Consider the following 19847-nt stretch of genomic DNA (forward strand, 5'->3'; position numbering starts at 1 on the left):
AAGCCGAACCCGCCGGCTAGCAAGCCGAACCCGGCGACCATGCAGTCGAATCCAGAAGCTCCCACGCAGGAGGCCCTGTTGGTCAGCGTATTCGAGATAAGATGCGTACCTTCATGGGCACAAGATTTCCTCTCCTACCTCACCGACGGTGTGCTGCCTGATGATAGAGTCCAGGCCAGGCAGATTGAGAGAAGGGCCAAGGCCTATACCATCATCAACCACCAGCTGTACAAACGCAGCGTAAGTGGGGTGTTCCAGCGGTGCGTCGAGCTGGCTGAAGGGATTGAACTCCTACGGGAAATCCATCAAGGAGAGTGCGGACACCACGCCTCATCCAGAGCCATAGTGGCCAAAGCCTTCCGGCACGGTTTTTACTGGCCGACTGCGCTCAGAGACGCAGAAGAATTGGTGAAGAAGTGCAACGGCTGTCAGCGCTTCGCAAAGAAGAGACACCAGCCGGCTTCCGCCTTGAAAACCATCCCCATCACATGGCCGTTTGCCGTATGGGACTTGGATATGGTGGGTCCGTTCAAAACAGTGCGAGGCGGCATGACACACCTTTTGGTGATGATTGACAAATTCACCAAGTGGATCGAAGCCAAGCCAATCAAGAAGTTGGACGGCTCCACAGCCGTCACATTCCTCAAAGAAATCATCGTGAGGTTCGGCTACCCTCACAGCATCATCACCGACAACGGCAGCAATTTCTCCCAAGGCATCTTCTCTCGCTATTGCGGGGAAATGGGGATCCGGATGGCCCTAGCCTCTGTGGCGCACCCAGAGTCCAACGGACAAGTGGAGAAGGCTAACGGCTTAGTCCTAGCCGGCATCCGGCCCCGGCTGGTGGAGCCGCTTGAGCGAGCAGCCGGCTGCTGGATTGAAGAACTGCCCAATGTGCTGTGGAGCCTGCGCACAACGACAAACCGCTCAGTCGGCTTCACACCATTCTTCCTCGTATACGGGGCCGAAGCCGTCCTGCCGACTGATATCGAGCACGACGTGCCAAGGATCAAGCTCTACACAGAAGCCGAAGCCAAAGAAGCTCGCGAAGATGGAATTGACCTGGTCGAAGAGGCCCGGCTGCTGGCTGCGTCTAGATCTACTATCTACCAGCAAAGCCTCCGACGCTATCACAGCCGGAAGGTCCAGCCCTTAGCATTCCGAGAAGGAGACCTAGTACTCCGGCTGATCCAGCGGACAGCCGGACAGCATAAACTGTCATCCCCATGGGAGGGTCCCTTCATCGTGAGCAAGGCAGTAGGCAATGATTCCTACTATCTCATAGATGCCCAAGAGGCTAAGAAAAACAAGCCGGACAAGGCTGACGAGGAGACTAAACATCCCTGGAATGTCAACTTACTCCGCCCATTTTACACATGAGAGCAGGAATGTATGTATCCCTTGTATCCCTTTTGTAAGCTATGAAAAAGCACGCGCCAAGAGCGCCGTTTCCGACAAGTTTTTTGCGTACTTTACCTTGTTTCGCCAATTGGCTTGAACCCTCTCACGCGGTCGGCTCAGTAACGTGATCCGATTTCCGACAGCCGGCTTCCGATCCAGCTACAGACCGCAACCCGGCTGTCCGGCTGGCGGGAGTAAGGCCTAGGGAGCCGGCACGCGAAAAACGACTAAGGGAAAGAGTAAAAGCGAGTTGACTTGCAACTTTTCATAAAAGTGCCGGATTGCCGAATTCAGCTCGTTCGACTGAAATACTATCGGCCTCACCTAGCGGCCCGCTCTTGATCCGGCGACGGATCGCAAGTCGGACGTACGACCGGCAAGGGCACAGCCAAAGAGTGGGGCGGATGGGAAAAAGCGAACGAGTCGAAAGAAAGCAACTCGGCACACAAATGATTAACAAACACATTAAAGTGTGACATAATTAAAGGACGATAATATTCATACATGCGCACCCGGCATCCCGGGGATTTAATAAAATTGTTTTGGCAAAAGAACAACTGGAAAGACAGGTAAAACTAAGACGCGGCTGGAGAAGGACCAGCCGGAGGAGCGTCCGTGGAGCCAGCTGCCGGGTCGTCTTCGGGCTCGTCTTCCGCCTCCTCATCTTCCATGTAGTCCTCATCGGATGGAGGAGGGTTCGGGTCCGCGACGAAGAGGGCCTTGTCGACGAAGTCGGCGATGGTGCTGGCTCGAGCAAGGCGGGCAGCCTTGTATTCGGCTGGGAGCTTGTCCTCCACGCCGGCTCGCCGGAACTCAAGCTGCCCCAGGTCCACCTCGTTGTACCAAGAGAGGACGAAGGACAGCGCCATGTCGGCACCAGCGCGCGTGGCCGACTCCTTCCAGTCGAGGAAGCGATCCGGCGCCCGCTCCATCAGGGAGGTGAGACTGGAGATATCTTGCGGCACCGCCTCCTCAGGCCACAGCATCGGCGCCAGCTCTTCAACCGCCTTCCGGAGCTCCCAGCCAAGCTTGGTGACGGGCTCGATGCGGGCAGCCATGGACGCCATATGGTCCTCCATGGAGAAATACTCTGAGCTGCCCTCGCCGGTCTCCTGCCTCCTGGCCTCGCGCGCAACGCCAACGGCTGCCAAAGCCGCGTCCTGCGTCTCCGGAAAGGCCGCTGCAAGAAGAAGCAAGTCAGAAATCGTCGAAGCCGAAATAAGCTGAAAAATGCAAATTTTCGAAGTCCTAAGCCAAAAGGAAAAGCCTGGCGGCAGCCGGCAAGAACCGACTGCCACCAGCCCGAAGACGGTGATAGCGAAGACATCAGAAGTTTCTGCTGCCGGCTGCCAACGAAAGCCGGCAGCCGACAGCCGAAAGCCGGCAAAGGGAAAGGAACATTGAGGTGCACTCACCCGCCAAGCCGCGATCAAGTGCGCCAATCTCGTCCGTCCAGCGCTTGGCGGTAGCCGTCAGCTCCGTGGACTTGGCGGTGACCTCCTCCTGCAGCGCAAGCCGCTGCTTCTCCACCTCCGTCAGCCACCGGCTCAGATCCTCCACCTTCTCCTTCTCCGCCGTCCTGAGGGAGTTGAGCTCAGTGAGGTGGTTCTGCTCCAGCAGGCGCAGCCGTGTCAGCTCCTGCTCAGCTAGCTTGAGCTTGGTGGCTGAAGAACGGCCCGCCTCCTCGCTCTCGGCGCACTGGGCGCGAGCAGCCCGGAGATCCGACTCCAGCCGCGGGACCTTGGCGGCTTCAACTGCGAGGCAGCCGGAAAGAAACGTCAGCCAACGAAGATTAAAAAGAAAATAAGACATCGAGTCGAAAGAAGCAAGAGCTTACCCTTGGCGGTTTCCAGCTCGTGGGCCAAGTCGGCCCGGTCCAGCTTGGCCTTGTGGTAATGGGTAACGGCGCGGTTGTACAGAGTGGTGCGCCGATCCATCATAGCCTAAGGAAAAAAGAAAATCAGTCAGCTAGGCGAAACCCGGGCCGGCTCCAAGCAGCCGGCCCATGCCTCGGAGGGCTACCAGGATGATAACCAAATCAAAAACAGACAAAGCTTACCTTGCCGGCTTCCTCCACCTTGGCAACGCTGGCCGCGGTCTCGGCAGCCCTGGCCTTGAGGTGGGCCTGCAGGCTAGAGAAGAACATCTCCACCGATGCTTGGCCGGGGTTCCCCCCCCGGCTGGTCACCTCGTAGGAGTCGGCGCTGAGCCACGCCTGCTCCATAGTGCCAGCCGAGCCAAGGCTGGAGTCAGAGGCGGATGGCACATGCAGAAGCTTGGCACCCTTGGCCACGTGCAGGCCCTGCTGCGGCGCCGATGGGGCTCCCGTCCTCACCAGCGCGCGTGAGCCGGCACCCTCCATGCGCGCCGGCTCATCCCTTGTCGGCTCCTGCCTGGTTGGCTCCCCTGTCGTCGGCTTCGGTGGTGGCGGCGCTCCAGGCGAAGCAGATGGCCCAGTCGGCGCCGCCGTCTCTGGCGCCTGAGGTGCCCCCTCCGGGCTCTCATCCAGCACCACCACACTTGGCGGAGTGCCGGCTCCGGTCGCAGGCGGCGCGGCCCCGCCGGCTCCGGCTCCGCCGTGGACGGTGCAGCTCGCCGGCCCGGCTCCGGCTGAAAGCGGCATGCCCCGCCCGGCCCCGCCGGGTTGGGTCCGTAAGACGTGTCCGGCGCGGGAACATGTCGTCCAGCGTCGGCTGCCGAGTCGGCTCGACCCGCGTGCCGCGATCGGGCGCTGAGGCCAGCGGCACGGCAAAGGAAGGCGCCCCTGCGGAAGGCGCAGTACCCGCAGGCGGCGGCGGCGTAGGAGCGCGCGATGAAGGCTACGGCATCGGCTCCCTCCTTTGGCGCAGAGGCGGCGACGCGACGCGCGGAGCCTACCGGGAGCCGCCGCCCTAGGCAAACTTGATGGGGGCCCTGGCCGGACAAACAAGGAGAAGATAAGCATAAAAAGTAAGGAAAGAAAAGGAATCAAACAAGAGAGAGAAAGAAAACTCACCCGGCCTGCTCCGGAACCTTCTTCGGCTGCTGCCGGCGGAGCTTCTTCGCCTTCGCCTCGCAGGCGGCAGTAGAGCGGGGCTCGCTGGCCCGCTTCTTCCCCTGGCGCGCCGAAGTCGCCGTGGTGCTTGGCGGCCTCGTGCGCAGAGGCACGGCCGGGATCGGCCCCGTGCCGGACGTCGCCGGCTCCTCGTCCTCCTGCTGCTCCGGTGAGGGGGGCGGATTGTGCTCCCCCTGGCCACCTAGATCAGGCGCCTGCAGCAGGTCGTCGTCGCCGGCCTGGTCGCTGGCTTGGTCAGCCGGATCGACGTGATCCGGCGTCCACCTCCTCGTTGCCAGGTCGCCGTCCTCGGCGTTCTGGCGCTCAAAGAGCTGGAAAGACAGGAAAAGCATGAGCAAACAACAAGCCGGAAATCGGCAAAAACAAAAGGAAGTCGGCCTCGCAGCCGCAAGCCGGAAGCCGGTGAAAACACAAGCTTACCCGTTCGGGCGGGTGGTCCCTGTCGCGGGGCGCCAGCCCGTAGTTCCAGTCGTCCGGCATGTTTGCCTTGGTGATGTTATTCACCCGGCTGGCCACCTGGGCCTTGGTGAGCACCGCCTTGGACGTCCGGTTCGGGTCGAACCGGCCGGACATGTGCCCGATTTTGTGGGTGCGCCTCTGGAGCGGCAGCACCCGGCGCTCAGCGATGGTGCAGAGGAGATCCTCCGCAGTCAGCCCGTTCTCGACGGCTGCCCCCAAGAAGTCCTAGAGCTGGTTCACCTCGGCGTCCGGATCCGACGTGCGGGCGTTGTAGCTCCAGTTGATCCGGCCGACTGGCGGAGCCGGGTTGAACTCCGGCAGGTTGATCCGGTCGACGAGCTGCCCCTCGTTGCGCACATAGAAGAACGACATCTGCCAGTTCTTCACCGAGTCAACGGTGGGGATCTTGGGGAAGGGCGTACCAGGCCGGGTGTAGATCGAGGCGGCGCCGCAGGCCCGCAGGCGGCCCTCGGTGGTTTGCGCCTTCAAGTAGAACAGCCGGCTCCAGAAGTCGATGTCTGGCCACAAGCCGGCGTAGGCCTCCATGAACGCCACGAAGCAGCTGAGGAGGACGCACGCGTTGGCCGGCAGGTGGTGCGGCTGCAGGCCGAAGTTGTCGAGGAACTGCCGGAAGAAGGTTGAAGCCAGCAGGCCCAGCCCGCGATCAAGGTGCGCGCCGAAGACGACGCGCTCGCCGGGCTGCGGCTCGGGCTCCGTCTCCTCGCCGGGCGCCCGACAGACCACCGCCGACGGGATCCGGCGGAGGCGCACCAGCCGCTCGATGTCGTCCTCCCGCATGTATGAGCCCCTCCACGACCCGCTGGCGAAGGCCATTGTCGAGGAAGAGGAAGAAGTTGACCACGAGAGGCGAAACGGTGACGAAGAGCCTTGCGACGGTGGCGGCGACGGCGGCGGCTGAGGACGCTCCGTGGAGACGCGCGGCCCCTTGGCGCCGGATTGGTGGAGTGGCGGCGGTGGCCCGGCGGGAGAACGTCGGGGCAGCTGCTCGCCGGAGTTCGCCAGGAGTGTTGGCGTGCGACGGAACGCTCGAGTGAAGAAAAGAGAAAGCTTGAGCGAGAGAACGAAGAGTGCGAGGAAGAAGAAGGGCGCCTCAGTACCGCTACCGGGGGCATTTATAGCCGCCTGGCGCGCCAGTTGCGCGGCCACGTGGCAATCGTGGGCCACGATCGGGATTTACTGCGCTGTAACTCCTCCCACGACCGCAACGGTTACCGAAAACGGCCACACCACGCTCCCCACTACCGCACCGGATCCGGAGGAACATTGATGTGACCAGACGAACCGACCGCAGCGCCAGGCATCAGACCGGTCAAGTCGGGCGCAGGACCCGAGGCGGCGGAGGCTCCGGCGCGCCGCAAGCCGGAGCCGGACAATAAGCTCAACCCGAACTAAAAATCGTCAACAAGGCGGAGACGCCACCAAAACTTGCGAGAAAACAAAAGCTGCATAAGTGTAAAAAGCGGCCGGCTGGAAACAGCCGGCAGGAACGAGCCGGTTGAGGGCGCAGCCGGCTGAATGGAAATTCTCAGTCGGCCCCTCCAAGTGCCGTCAAGTATATTCGAGAAGCCAGGAAAACCTGCCTAGGTCCTTCTAGACGCAGGACCTTGCCAGCTTCGGGGGCTAATGTCGGGGGGAAGACCCCGGATAGGGCAATGGACGCGGAGCAGCCGGCTGGCCACTGGCTGGCTCGCGGCAAAGGCCGGCTGAGGAGCAGCCGGCTGGCGCCGTGGCCGGCTGGTCCGGAAGCCGGCTGGCTCTAGGTCCTAGTCGGCCTGGCTACGACCACCAATGTTGTAGCTGGGCTGGCTTCTACAAGCCATATCCGACTGGGGTTTGTACCTCAGGCCGACTCGAGGCTGGCGAGTCTTGCACTGGAAGGAACCGGGTTGGTGATCCGGGTTCCAAAAGTCCACGCTGACTCCATCTTCCGTAAAGCGCGAGGCACTGTGGAGCAATAGTGCCACGCGCCGGACAGGCCGTTAGGGCTTACGACGATCCGTACTGGCTACAGTGGCTGACGGCGACAGGGACACCTCCTCTCCATACCGCTAACCGTGGCAGCCGGATGGGACAGGCCACGATGCCTCAACGGCTCCTGACATCACCACCTCGGGAAGGAGCGGAAGCCGGAGCCGGCCAAGCCGGCCAGTAAACTATAGGGTCTTATATGTAAAGTGCCGGTGCCTATATAAGCCGCACTACCCCCTCTCGTGCAGGGGATCGATCATTCTCACTTCACTCCACCCATAGAGCTGCCCTGAGAGAGAGACCATCGTCTCCCTTAGCCTCCCAGGAGCAGCCGGACACAGCTCTAGGAGCACCATTGTATTGTGTGATCATCATATACACTCATAGCAGGAGTAGAGGTTTTACCTCCATCGGAGGGCCTCGAACCTGGGTACGTCGCCGTGTCGCTCGTGCCCATACCCGCATCCGGATACCGCCGTGAGATCCCTCAGGAACCACTTCGATTAGCCACCCTATGGCATATGCCGTGACGATACCACGACACTTGTATTCACACCAATTATTCTATTCACACAAATACTACAATTAGGGTGCATGGATTGTGTTGCTTGAGGAAAATAATCTCCTCTCCTTACATATGTAAGTGATAATTTCCATAGGGTTCTTGAGAAATACTTTTCTCTTATTGAAATCTTCTTAAGATTTAATTTCTCAAACAATCATACATGAAATCATGTTGACCCAAGTCAACCATTCATTATCATCATTTGAGAAATAGATTTAAATGAGGTAGAGTACCTCATACCATTTAATAACACTACATATGATTTAAATCTCTAAGTAATTCATATAAGTGAGTTTGGCCAGGGGTCCAAATATCACATGAATTCATTTGAGACAAGACTTAAATGAGGTATAAGACTTCATATGAATTACTTAATAGTTTTGGACAATATCAACTAGTTAAACTAGCCATATTGTACACTACTTAAACTAGGGCATGATCATGCAAAATGACCACACCATTTTATTGCCTAAACAATTAGGGTAAGTCAAATGTGAGCTATTGGAGTTGGAATTGACTCAATAACTATTTTGGTGGATTTTTAAGAATTATTCTAAGGCAGAAAAGTCCCTATCTTGTTTATTTGGCTACATTAATTCCACAAATAAATTTGAGATGGGCCCAGTGGCATTTGATAGGTAATTTCACTAGCTTTCCAAAAATATAAAATTCATTGAATTTGGTTAAGCCAATTTGAATCTATTGATTTTCAAATTTTGGGCAGTATTACAATTATTTGGAAATGTTTAAAAGGAGTTTGAATTAATAGGGCCGGCGGGAAATGAAACTGGGCCAGATTCGAATTAAAATGGCCCAGTCCAGCCCACCACGCGTCCACGCACGCGTGGGCTGTCTGACGGTGGGCTCCACCCGTCAGTCACACGTAACTCCCGAAACGGTACCTTTCTTTGTGAGCCGTAGGATTAGATGGACGATAGACGGTCGTGCGTCGTCGTCATCGTCGACGCGAGGGAGGCGCAGGCACAGCGGAGGTAGGGGGTCGGAGGGTGCTCTGGAGGTCCGGAGAGCGGCGGCGGTGGTCGAGGCGAGGTTGTCGTCGAGGGCAGGTCGAATGGTAGCAGCGGCGTCGCTCGGGGAGGTGTAAATCGACGGCGGCTTCTGCGTCGGCGTGTGGGTCTCCAGCGTGCAATTGGACGGTGGTGGTCGCTAATTCGAAGTGGAGAGGATGCGAGGAGATCTAGAGGAGGGAGAGGAGCAAGGTTTGTGTGGAGATGGAGGCGCGGGAGACGGGGTATTTATAGGGCGCGAGGTGGCCGTGGGGTGTGCGGCAGGGGCGACAGCATCGCGGCGGCTCCGGTGAAGGATTCGGTTTGGCGACGTCAGCGCGAGCTAGGCGGCGTCCAGGCGGTGCTAGGGAGCTAGAGAACTAGGTGGGGGACATGCTGTGGAGCGAGCGCGATGGCGAGTACTGGCGGCACGGGCGCGGATGAACGGCGAGCTGGTCATCGGCGACAGGCGGCGCGAGGGCACGGGCGCGTGTCTGGCGGCTTTGTGGTCGCCAGGCGGTTCTTAACGAGGTGCTGGAGGGGCCAGGGCGAGCGTGAGGTGGCCAGGCGAGAGGTGGCCAGAGGGTGCCCATGGCGTGCGCGCTGCGACGCGAGCGGCATCACTGGAAGAATTGGGCGCGCGAATCCCGGTGATTGTCGAGCTCCTCCTTGACCATGGCTTGCTTAGGCTGGTGTAGGGAGGCGAGGTGGAGCCAGAGGACAAGGTGGCCAGAGTTGGGGAGGAAGGAGAGAAGAAGAGGAGGAACATGGCCGGCATGGCCATGTCATGCTAGCTTGGCTAGCCCTCCTAGGGTTTCTGGGGGTGGTGTAGGGTGAGAGGGGACAAGGGGACAGAATGGTGTAGGTTGGGGTAGATTAGAGGTAGTAGAATCACTATAGCAAATAGTGTGTAATAGTGTTATATTTGAATTTTGGAAAAAAAGGTCCAAATTTGATTTAATTCAAATGATGAATCTTTTTGAAATGTGAGTGTTGATATAAGTTGTATTTGACCAGAGGTGATTTGAGGTGGTGGTAGAAATTTCCAATCAACAATATTGCAAGAAATTGTTAAGGGTGAGATTGTTGATTAGGATAAAATGTCTCAACTTTGCATGAGCCTAGTTTTTGATCCAAGATGAATTTGGCATGGTGGTCTTTACAAAAGTTGTTCACCTTGATGTCCTCTTGGATTACATGCAAAGAGTTGAGAAGGTTTAGTTTGAAAAACTTGAAATAGAGAGGCTCAAAGTAGTGACCAGAATATAAATGGCAGATTTGACCAATATCACATGTGATCCCCAATTGAGTTTGAAATTGGTTTGACTTGAGTTTCTTGGATTCCAAAAGTTGTGATAAATGTTTAGTAACATTATACAACTAATGGTGAAGGCCAAAATGGTCTAGGGTCAAAATTTATAAAAATGGCATAAGCCCTATGTGAGGGTTTTGTGAAATTATAGCTTTTATTCTTTTATTCCTCTTTGCTTCAATTTGACAAGAGTGAGGTTTGTTTGGTGTTAGATTGAGTTAGGTGAAAGGTTCCAACCATTTTGAGACAAGGTTGGTGCCTAGGTCAAGGTTTGATAAATTGGCCCTATGTGTATGTGAGGGAAAAATGGAATTATCCCACTATTGGATTTCTCTCCATTTGATTGGACTTGTCTTGACTCTAATGTCATTCTTATTAGTTTAGAAACATTTTCAAACCATTGAAACCATTCCAAAAGGTCTAGCTCAAAGATTTGTAAAATTGGCCAAAACACATGAGAGGGGACATGTCAATTCTTCTTATTCTTGTAAGGTGCTCCCCTTGCTTTACTTGAGCAAGGTTGAGAGTCACTTTAGGGTTAGATTAGGTTCAGAGATGGTTTCACACCATTTGGTTAGGGTAGAAGTGCATAGGACAAGAATTGGTGAAAATGGCTAAGTGTCACCTATGCCTCTATGCATATGTGGCATTAGATTTTTAATTTGACTAGGCTTGACCCAATTGATGTTGTTGGGTGTTGAAATGGTATATAGGAGTGATCCACCCATTCAACTTCAAGTCTTAGGGTCAAGATCCTCAATTTCACAAATTTGATATTTTGCTCTCATATACCTCTATGGCACTATTACTTTCTTTTTTTACAATCCTTTGTTTTAATTTGGATTGGGTTGGAGAAGTACTAGATAAGGTTTAAGAAGGTTTTCCAAACCTCTAAATAAATTAGAAAGGCCGAGGGTAAAGTTTTACAAAATAGCCATAGGCATATATGCCTCTTTCTTAAAGAAGATGTTTCCTTTTTATTTTATTTCTCAAAGATTGATGACAAGAGGGATGTGGTTTAGGGTTTAATAAGTCTTGCAATGGTTCACCACCATTTAGCAAAAATAAGAAAAGATAGTGTTCAATATTTACAAAATAAGGCCATAGGCCCACATATGGCTTTTTTCTTTATTTTAGGTTTCTCCAAATAGATCCAAATGATTTTTGAAAAGGTTGGGGTTTAGGGTTTTTCTTATTTGATTTCTTTCTCTTTTAATTTCCTTTGGTTTGTGATCTTCACTTGATCACTTTAGGGTTTTAGGGTTTATCACAAAAGCGTAATAACACTCAGCATGGCAGAACACAAATAATAGGTAGGAGCACTAAGCATAGCACTCTATTTTAGAAAAGTTTTTGTTGGTTCTCATTTTTGGGAAAAGGAACTTCATTTTCTCTTTATTTTGAAATTTGGGGTGTTACAAGATCTTCCACCCGAGAGGACTCAGCTTGCTTGTTCCGAGATGGGAGAGGCCCTAGACGTTTGAACACTGACACGTCTCCTGTGTCCTTCTTCTTCTGTCTACACTCTGGGCAGTTGCCGATTGTAGGCAATCGGCTCATTCCTGAGTCCCAGCAATGCATATCAACTCACATGATATTCAACAAAGAGTAGTTGATGGCGTCCCCAGGAACATGGTTATCGCACAACAAGCAACTTAATAAGAGATAAAGTGCATAAGTACATATTCAATACCACAATAGTTTTTAGGCTATTTGTCCCATGAGCTATATATTGTAAAGGTAGAGGATAGAAATTTAAAGGTAGCACTCAAGAAATTTACTTTGGAATGGCAGAGAAATACCATGTAGTAGGTAGGTATGGTGGACACAAATGGCATAGTGGTTGGCTCAAGGATTTTGGATGCATGAGAAGTATTCCCTCTCGATACAAGGTTTAGGCTAGCAAGGTTATTTGAAACAAACACAAGGATGAAGCGGTGCAGCAAAACTCACATAAAAGACATATTGTAAACATTATAAGACTCTACACCGTCTTCCTTGTTGTTCAAACTCAATACTAGAAATTATCTAGACCTTAGAGAGACCAATTATGCAAACCAAATTTTAGCATGCTCTATGTATTTCTTCATTAATAGGTGCAAAGTATATGATGCAAGAGCTTAAACATGAGCACAACAATTGCCAAGTATCACATTATCCAATACATTATAGCAATTACTACATGTATCATTTTCCAATTCCAACCATATAACAATTTAACGAAGAAGAAACTTCGCCATGAATATTATGAGTAAAGCCTAAGGACATACTTGTCCATATGCAACAGCGGAGTGTGTCTCTCTCCCACACAATGAATGCTAGGATCCATTTTATTCAAACAAAACAAAAACAAAAACAAACCGACGCTCCAAGCAAAGCACATAAGATGTGACAGAATAAAAATATAGTTTCAGGGGAGGAACCTGATAATGTTGTCGATGAAGAAGGGGATGCCTTGGGCATCCCCAAGCTTAGACGCTTGATTCTTCTTGATATATGCAGGGGTGAACCACCGGGGCATCCCCAAGCTTAGAGCTTTCACTCTCCTTGATCATGTTGTATCATCTCCCTCTCTTGATCCTTGAAAACTTCCTCCACACCAAACTCAAAACAACTCATTAGAGAGTTAGTGCACAATCAAAATATACATGTTCAGAGGTGACATAATCATTCTTAACACTTCTGGACATTTCACAAAGCTACTGAAAGTCAATGGAATCGAAATATCCATCGAACATAGCAAAACAGGCAATGCGAAATAAAAGGCAGAATCTGTCAAAACAGAACAGTTCGTAAAGAAGAATTTTATTGAGGCACCATACTTGCTCAAATGAAAATGCTCAAATTGAATGAAAGTTGCGTACATATCTGAGGATCACTCACGTAAATTGGCATAATTTCTGAGTTACCTACAGAGAATTAGGCCCAGATTCGTGACAGCAAAGAAATCTGTTTCTGCGCAGTAATCCAAATCTAGTATGAACCTTACTATCAACGACTTTACTTGGCACAACAAAACACAAAACTAAGATAAGGAGAGGTTGCTACAGTAGTAAACAACTTCCAAGACACAAAATAAAATAAAATTACTGTAGTAAAAACATGGGTTGTCTCCCATAAGCGCTTTTCTTTAACGCCTTTCAGCTAGGCGCAGAAAGTGTGTATCAAGTATTATCGAGAGGTGATGCATCTACAGCGGGGTTTGGAGTTTTCTCAACCATGCATAGTATATTGGATACATAAGTTTTAGCGGCTCCCTTTTCATTAGTCTTGGGCTTGCTACTCTCATCAAACAAATTTTCAGGAACAAGCCAAGCATAGTTATTTTGTAGTGCTTCATTCATCGCTAGGAGCTTACATGGTATTGGTGCTTTGATCTCCCCACCATCATTAATATTATTAGTGTACCTTACTCTCTCTCCATGTCCATCTTTTCAAGGATACTAACAAAATTGGTATAAGAACCAAGCATCTTATATTTAATAAAGACCTTTCTAGCCTCTCTTGCTATACCACCAAATTCTCTAAGAAGGGTTTCTAAAACAAAATCTTTCTTTTCCCCTTCTTCCATATCACCGAGTGTAAGAAACATGTGTTGGATTATAGGATTGAGATTAACAAATTTAGTTTCCAACATGCGAACTAAAGAAGCAGCAGCAATTTCATAAGTAGGAGCAAGTTCTACCAAGTGTCTATCTTCAAAATCTTCAACGGTACTAACATGATTGAAAAATTCTTCTATATTATTTCTCCCAATTATAGACCCACGTCCTACCGGTATGTCTTTTACGGTAAAATTAAAAGGAAACATGTTGAAATAAGTAAAGCAAATATAAGTAACTAATTTTTGTGTGTTTTTTAATATAGCAAACAAGATAGCAAATAAAGTAAAACTAGCAACTAATTTTTTTGTATTTTGATTTAGTGCAGCAAACAAAGTACTAAATAAAATAAAGCAAGACAAAAACAAAGTAAAGAGATTGGGATGTGGAGACTCCCCTTGCAGCGTGTCTTGATCTCCCCGGCAACGGCGCCAGAAAACAGTCTTGATACGCGTACAGCACGCGACCGTTGGGAACCCCAAGAGGAAGGTGTGATGCGTACAGCGGCAAGTTTTCCCTCAGTATGAAACCAAGGTTTAATCGAACCAGTAGGAGCCAAGAAGCACGTTGAAGGTTGATGGCGGCGAGATGTAGTGCGGCGCAACACCAGGGATTCCGGCGCCAACGTGGAACCTGCACAACACAACCAAAGTACTTTGCCCCAACGAAACAGTGAGGTTGTCAATCTCACCGGCTTGCTGTAACAAAGGATTAGATGTATAGTGTGGATGATGATTGTTTGCAGAGAACAGTAGAACAGTTGCAGTAGATTGTATTTCAGATGTAAAGAATGGACCGGGGTCCACAGTTCACTAGAGGTGTCTCTCCCATAAGATAAATAGCATGTTGGGTGAACAAATTACAGTTGGGCAATTGACAAATAGAGAGGGCATGACCATGCACATACGTGATATGATGAGTATTGTGAGATTTAATTGGGCATTACGACAAAGTACATAGACCGCTATCCAGCATGCATCTATGCCTAAAAAGTCCACCTTCAGGTTATCATCCGAACCCCCTCCAGTATTAAGTTGCTAACAACAGACAATTGCATTAAGTATGGTGCGTAATGTAATCAATAACTACATCCTCGGACATAGCATCAATGTTTTATCCCTAGTGGCAACATCACATCCATAATCTTAGAGGTTTCTCTCACTCCCCAAGATTCACGGAGACATGAACCCACTATCGAGCATAAATACTCCCTCCTGGAGTTACTAGCAAAAACTTGGCTAGAGCCCCTACTAATAACGGAGAGCATGCAAGATCATAAACAACACATAGATATAAATTGATAATCAACATAACATAGTATTCTCTATTCATCGGATCCCAACAAACACAACATATAGCATTACAGATAGATGATCTTGATCATGTTCGGCAGCTCACAAGATCCGACAATGAAGCACATAAGGAGAAGACAACCATCTAGCTACTGCTATGAACCCATAGTCCAGGGGTAGACTACTCACTCATCACTCCAGAGGCGACCATGGCGGTGTAGAGTCCTCCGGGAGATGAATCCCCTCTCCGGCAGGGTGCCGGAGGCGATCTCCTGAATCCCCCGAGATGGGATTGGCGGCGGCGGCGTCTCTGGAAGGTTTTCCGTATCGTGGCTCTCGGTACTGGGGGTTTCGCGACGAAGGCTATTTGTAGGTGGAAGGGCAGGTCAAGGGGGCCACACGAGGGGCCCAGATGACAGGTCGGCGCGGCCAAGGCTTGGGCCGCGCCGCCCTACCATCTGGCCACCTTGTGGCCCCACTTCGTTGACTCTTCGGTCTTCTGGAAGCTTCGTGTGAAAATAGACCCCTGGGCGTTGATTTCGTCCAATTCCGAGAATATTTCCTTACTAGGATTTCTGAAACCAAAAATAGCAGAAAACAGCAACTGGCTCTTCGGCATCTCGTCAATAGGTTAGTTCCAGAAAATGCATAAATATGACATAAAGTATGCATAAAACATGTAGATATCATCAATAATGTGGCATGGAACATAAGAAATTATCGATACGTCGGAGACGTATCAAACTGCTCTTCCATCTGCTTCCAAGTCTGGATTGAATCTGGTGGCAGCGAGGTGTACCACCCGAAAGCCGATCGTGTGAGAGATTGCGCGAAAAACCTCACACGTAATGGGTCTGATGCTGAGATCATGCCCAACTGCGCCAAATATCGGCTCACATGCTCGATTGAACTAGAGCCTTCTGATCCACTAAACTTGGAGAATTCAGGGAGCCGATACTTGGGTGGTAGTGGGATCAAATCATACTCGTTGGGGTACGGCTTGGAATAGCCAATTGCCCTCCTCTTCGGCACCATGCCGAACTGGTCTCTCAAGATTGCACTGATCTGATCCACGGTGCTAGCTGCAGGAGTTGAGCTTTGATGATTCGTGGCAGTGGCATATTTAGCTAGCCACGCCTGCTTCTCGGGATCCGATCCAGAAACCCCTCCTGCTGTTCCAGAAATCCCTCCTACTGCAATCTGGTTCGTGCGTGGCCAGTTATTGCAGTCTGGCACATATGTGCACATGTATCCGTGCGGGATCTCCTTAGGCGGTTCATACAAGAACTGGTAATCACTAGGATCGCCACCGATCTTGTAGACGACGTATGCCGATGAACTCGGCAGTTCTGGTGCTGCTAGCGTGAATGGCAGCTGCGGCCTGGTCTGGAACGGTATCTCTCCTTGGTGAGTCCCTAGAGTAGGTCCTGATGGAGAGTACTGATGCTTCACGATTTCCTGGACCACGCGAAGCGCGACGCGCTCAAAAGCGTTCACCAGGCTCTCAGAATGGCGGTGTAGCGAATGAGCTACCATGTGATTAATCTCCTGTCGTAGAGACCTGGTGCGTTCTTCTGAAGGAGTAGACAGATCCACTCCATCGAGAGCGCCTTCCACTAAGAACCCTTTCCACCTGATGCCGTGTGAGCGGGTCCTCTGGAAAGAGCCGATGAGGTCGGCTTCGAAGAGAGCTTTGATCTCGTCATACTTCTTCTTGTACTCCTCAGTCAGATCTTCGTACGTGACTGTGTCTTCCGCCATCTCTGATGCGGATGTTGATGCAGTTGTTGTAGAAGAATGTCCCACCGGGTGTGCCAGAATGTGTTGACCACCAAAACCCACCGGCGAGTAGCGATGGGCAACACGTAGAGCCGGGAGGCTCGCAGGACCGCTGGTGGGCCCTGGTCCCTCGGGCAACGGCCCACAATGCTCCGGCACGCACGTCCGATGCTGGTGCAAGGGCGTGCCACCTGACCTATACCTGGTCAGGAAGGTGATGGATTGCTTCGACTAGTTTCCTACATGGCATACATGTAAACATTAAATACGAGCCTCGATCGGCTCTCAGGTTGTCCTGTGAATCGGCTTAAGGAGCCGATCCACCCATGATTTGTATGAGATCTACGATAACATGGTGGTCCTGCTTGATCAATATTAAGTTAAAACGATCTACGACAATCTAGGGTTTTCACCACATAACCGGAACATCCTACACGTAACTGAGCCTGGCAGACACGAAAGATGATAATAAACCAACCCTAGACAAGGCCTAAAAACCAACGTGGAGTTGATTCCCGGAACATCCTCTCTAGGATTAGCAAACTATACCTTACGTGCTACTGGATCATTCAACCCGTTTGCAAGGCCTAACTATGTAGATATCAAACTAATCCTTGAAGAACAAGGAGCAATCATAACGGATCGAATCTACTAAACAAAGACTAAGCAAGGTGCCACCCTTGCACCTAAGATAGGTACAAGGGCAGCTAGATATCCAGGGGTAGCATGACTAATCAAATACATCAAGAAAGTACCGATGCCAACCCTAAAATATCCATGATAACGGTGTTGCTCGCCATCAAAAAGGCTTCAGTACGAGCAACACATGAACAACGAATAAACAAGATACTGCCTAGATCGCAAGATGCGATCTAGGCAGCATAGCGCTTACCCGGAAGAAACCCTCGAAACAAGGGGTGGCGATGCGCCTAGATTGGTTTGTTTGTGAACGTGATCGTCTTCCTTTCTCAATAACCCTAGATACATATTTATAGTCCGCAGACTTTCTAACCTGGGAATAATCCCAACCGTGTACGAGCTAAACTCTATCTCTTAATTCTAACCGACACGTAACCTATTTTAATTTACAGATACACGGGCAATTTGGCCCAAACTCTTTATACAAGGCCGATTCATGAATAATTTCCATGCATATTCTCTAAGCCCATCTCAATCACGGCCCACCTCTGATTCGGTTAAAATCTGGTGATAACAGTCTCATGATCTTCTCGTTGCTACCATCTTTTAGATTGCATCTTGGCTTGGTTTTCGTTCTTGTGGTAGGAATTTTTTTGTTTTCTATGCTACGAATCCCATAAGTGGTATCAGAGCCGTGTCTATGCATAGATTGGTTGCACGAGTAGAACAAAATTGTTTTGTGGGCATTGATGCTTTGTTGTCTTTAGTTCGTGTACTTTGCATCTTGCGGCATGGTGGGATGAAGCGGCTCGGGCTAACTTTACATGACCGCGTTCATGAGATTTGCTCCACGCTCGACATGCAACTTGTATTGCATAAGTGGCTTTGCGGGTGTCTGTCTCTCCCACCATATTGAAGATTCAATTTACTCTTTCTATTGACAGCACTAGTATCACCGTTGTGGTTCATGTTCGTAGGTAGATTGGATCTTGCTCGAAAACCCTAAACCACGTAAAATATGCAAACCAAATTAGAGGCGTCTAACTTGTTTTTGCAGGGTTTGGTGTTGTTATCACCAGATTTTGGACGAATCCAGAGGTGGGCCATAAGAGAGATGGGCTTAGAGGACTACACGTGGAAGATCTCTGAAGCGGCCTTGCACGGAGAATTTGGGCTAGTTTGCCCGTGTATCTTTAATTATAGTAGGTCATATCTTAGATAAAGGTTTAGAATTTGTATTGCGCACGGTGGGATATTCCCACGTTAGAAAGTCCGCTGGACTATAAATATGTATCTAGGGTTTGTGGAATAAACAACAACACAACGTTCACCCCAAAAACAAACCAATCTCGGCGCATCGCCAACTCCTTCGTCTCGAGGGTTTCAATCAGGTAAGCGACATGCTGCCTAGATCGCATCTTGCGATCTAGGCAGCACAAGCCCCACGTTGTTCATGCGTTGCCCGTACTGAAGCGTCTTTGATGGCGGGCAACGTAGTTATCATAGATGTGTTAGGGTTAGCATAGCTCTTCGTATAAACATGCTTACGTAGTGCAACCCTCGCATGTCTAGCCGCCCTCACGCCTATCTCAGGCATGGGGGCGGCACCCTGCTTGTTCATCATCTAGTAGATCTGATCCGTTACGATTGCTCCTTGCTCCGCAAGGATTAGTTTAATATCTGCAATAGTTAGGCCTTACGAAGGGGGGGAGGATCCAGCGGCACGTAGGGTGGCGTTCGCAAGTCCTAAACAGGATGTTCCGATGATCAACGTCACGTTGGTTGTGTGGCCTTGTTTAGGATCGGCTTACGAGCACCGTGCGTGGCCGCGAGGCCCAACCTGGAGTAGGATGATCCGATTATGCGGTGAAAACCCTAAATCGTCGTAGATCTCATTAGCTTTATCTTGATCAAGCAGGATCACCAGGTATTCGTGCACCCCGTACGGATCATGGGTGGATCGGCTCTTTGAGCCGATTCACAGGATAGCCTGAGAGCCGATCGAGGCTCTGCCTTAATGGTTACGTGTATGCCATGCAGAACTAAGCGAGGCATCCCCATCACCTTCCTGACCAGGTATAGGTCAGGTGGCACGCCCTTGCACTTCGCATCGCCGCGTGTGACCAGAAGAGCATTGCGGGCCGTCGCTCGGAGGGGTCTCAGCCAGCCGCAGCTCTAGGCTCTTCCCGGCTCTACCGTGTTGACAGGCCGCTGCCCGCCGGTGGGTGTTGGCGATCAACACATTCTCGGCACGCCCCGGTGGGACAATCATCTACATCAACCACATCGCCATCTACATCTGAGATGGCGGCGGACGGCACGCCGGTCACCTACGAGGAGCTGCCTGCTGAGCTCAAGAAGAAACATGACGAGATCAAGGCCACCCTCGAAGCCGACCTCATCGGCTCTTTTCGCAGAACCCGCACCCATGGCATCGGGCGAAAGGGTTCTCACTCGAAGGCGCACTCGATGGAGTGGATCTATCTCGTCCCGTCAGAGGGACGTACCAGGGCCGTGCGCCATGAGATTGGTGGCATGGTGGCTCACTCGTTGCGTCTCCATTCCGAGAGCCTCGTGAATACTTTGGAGCACGTCGCCGTTCGGATGGTCAAGGAGGTCATGAAGAATCAGCGCTCTCTATTAGAGTCAGCTCTCAGGACCTACCGAGGGAAAATGCCACTCCAGCCCCGTCCGCCGTTGTCGTGCACATCGGCGGCGCCAGGAGTGCCTCTTTCACCGTCGCGCAC

The sequence above is a fragment of the Lolium perenne genome, chromosome 1 (genome assembly GCF_019359855.2).
Source record: "Lolium perenne isolate Kyuss_39 chromosome 1, Kyuss_2.0, whole genome shotgun sequence".
NCBI classification, from domain to species: domain Eukaryota; kingdom Viridiplantae; phylum Streptophyta; class Magnoliopsida; order Poales; family Poaceae; genus Lolium; species Lolium perenne.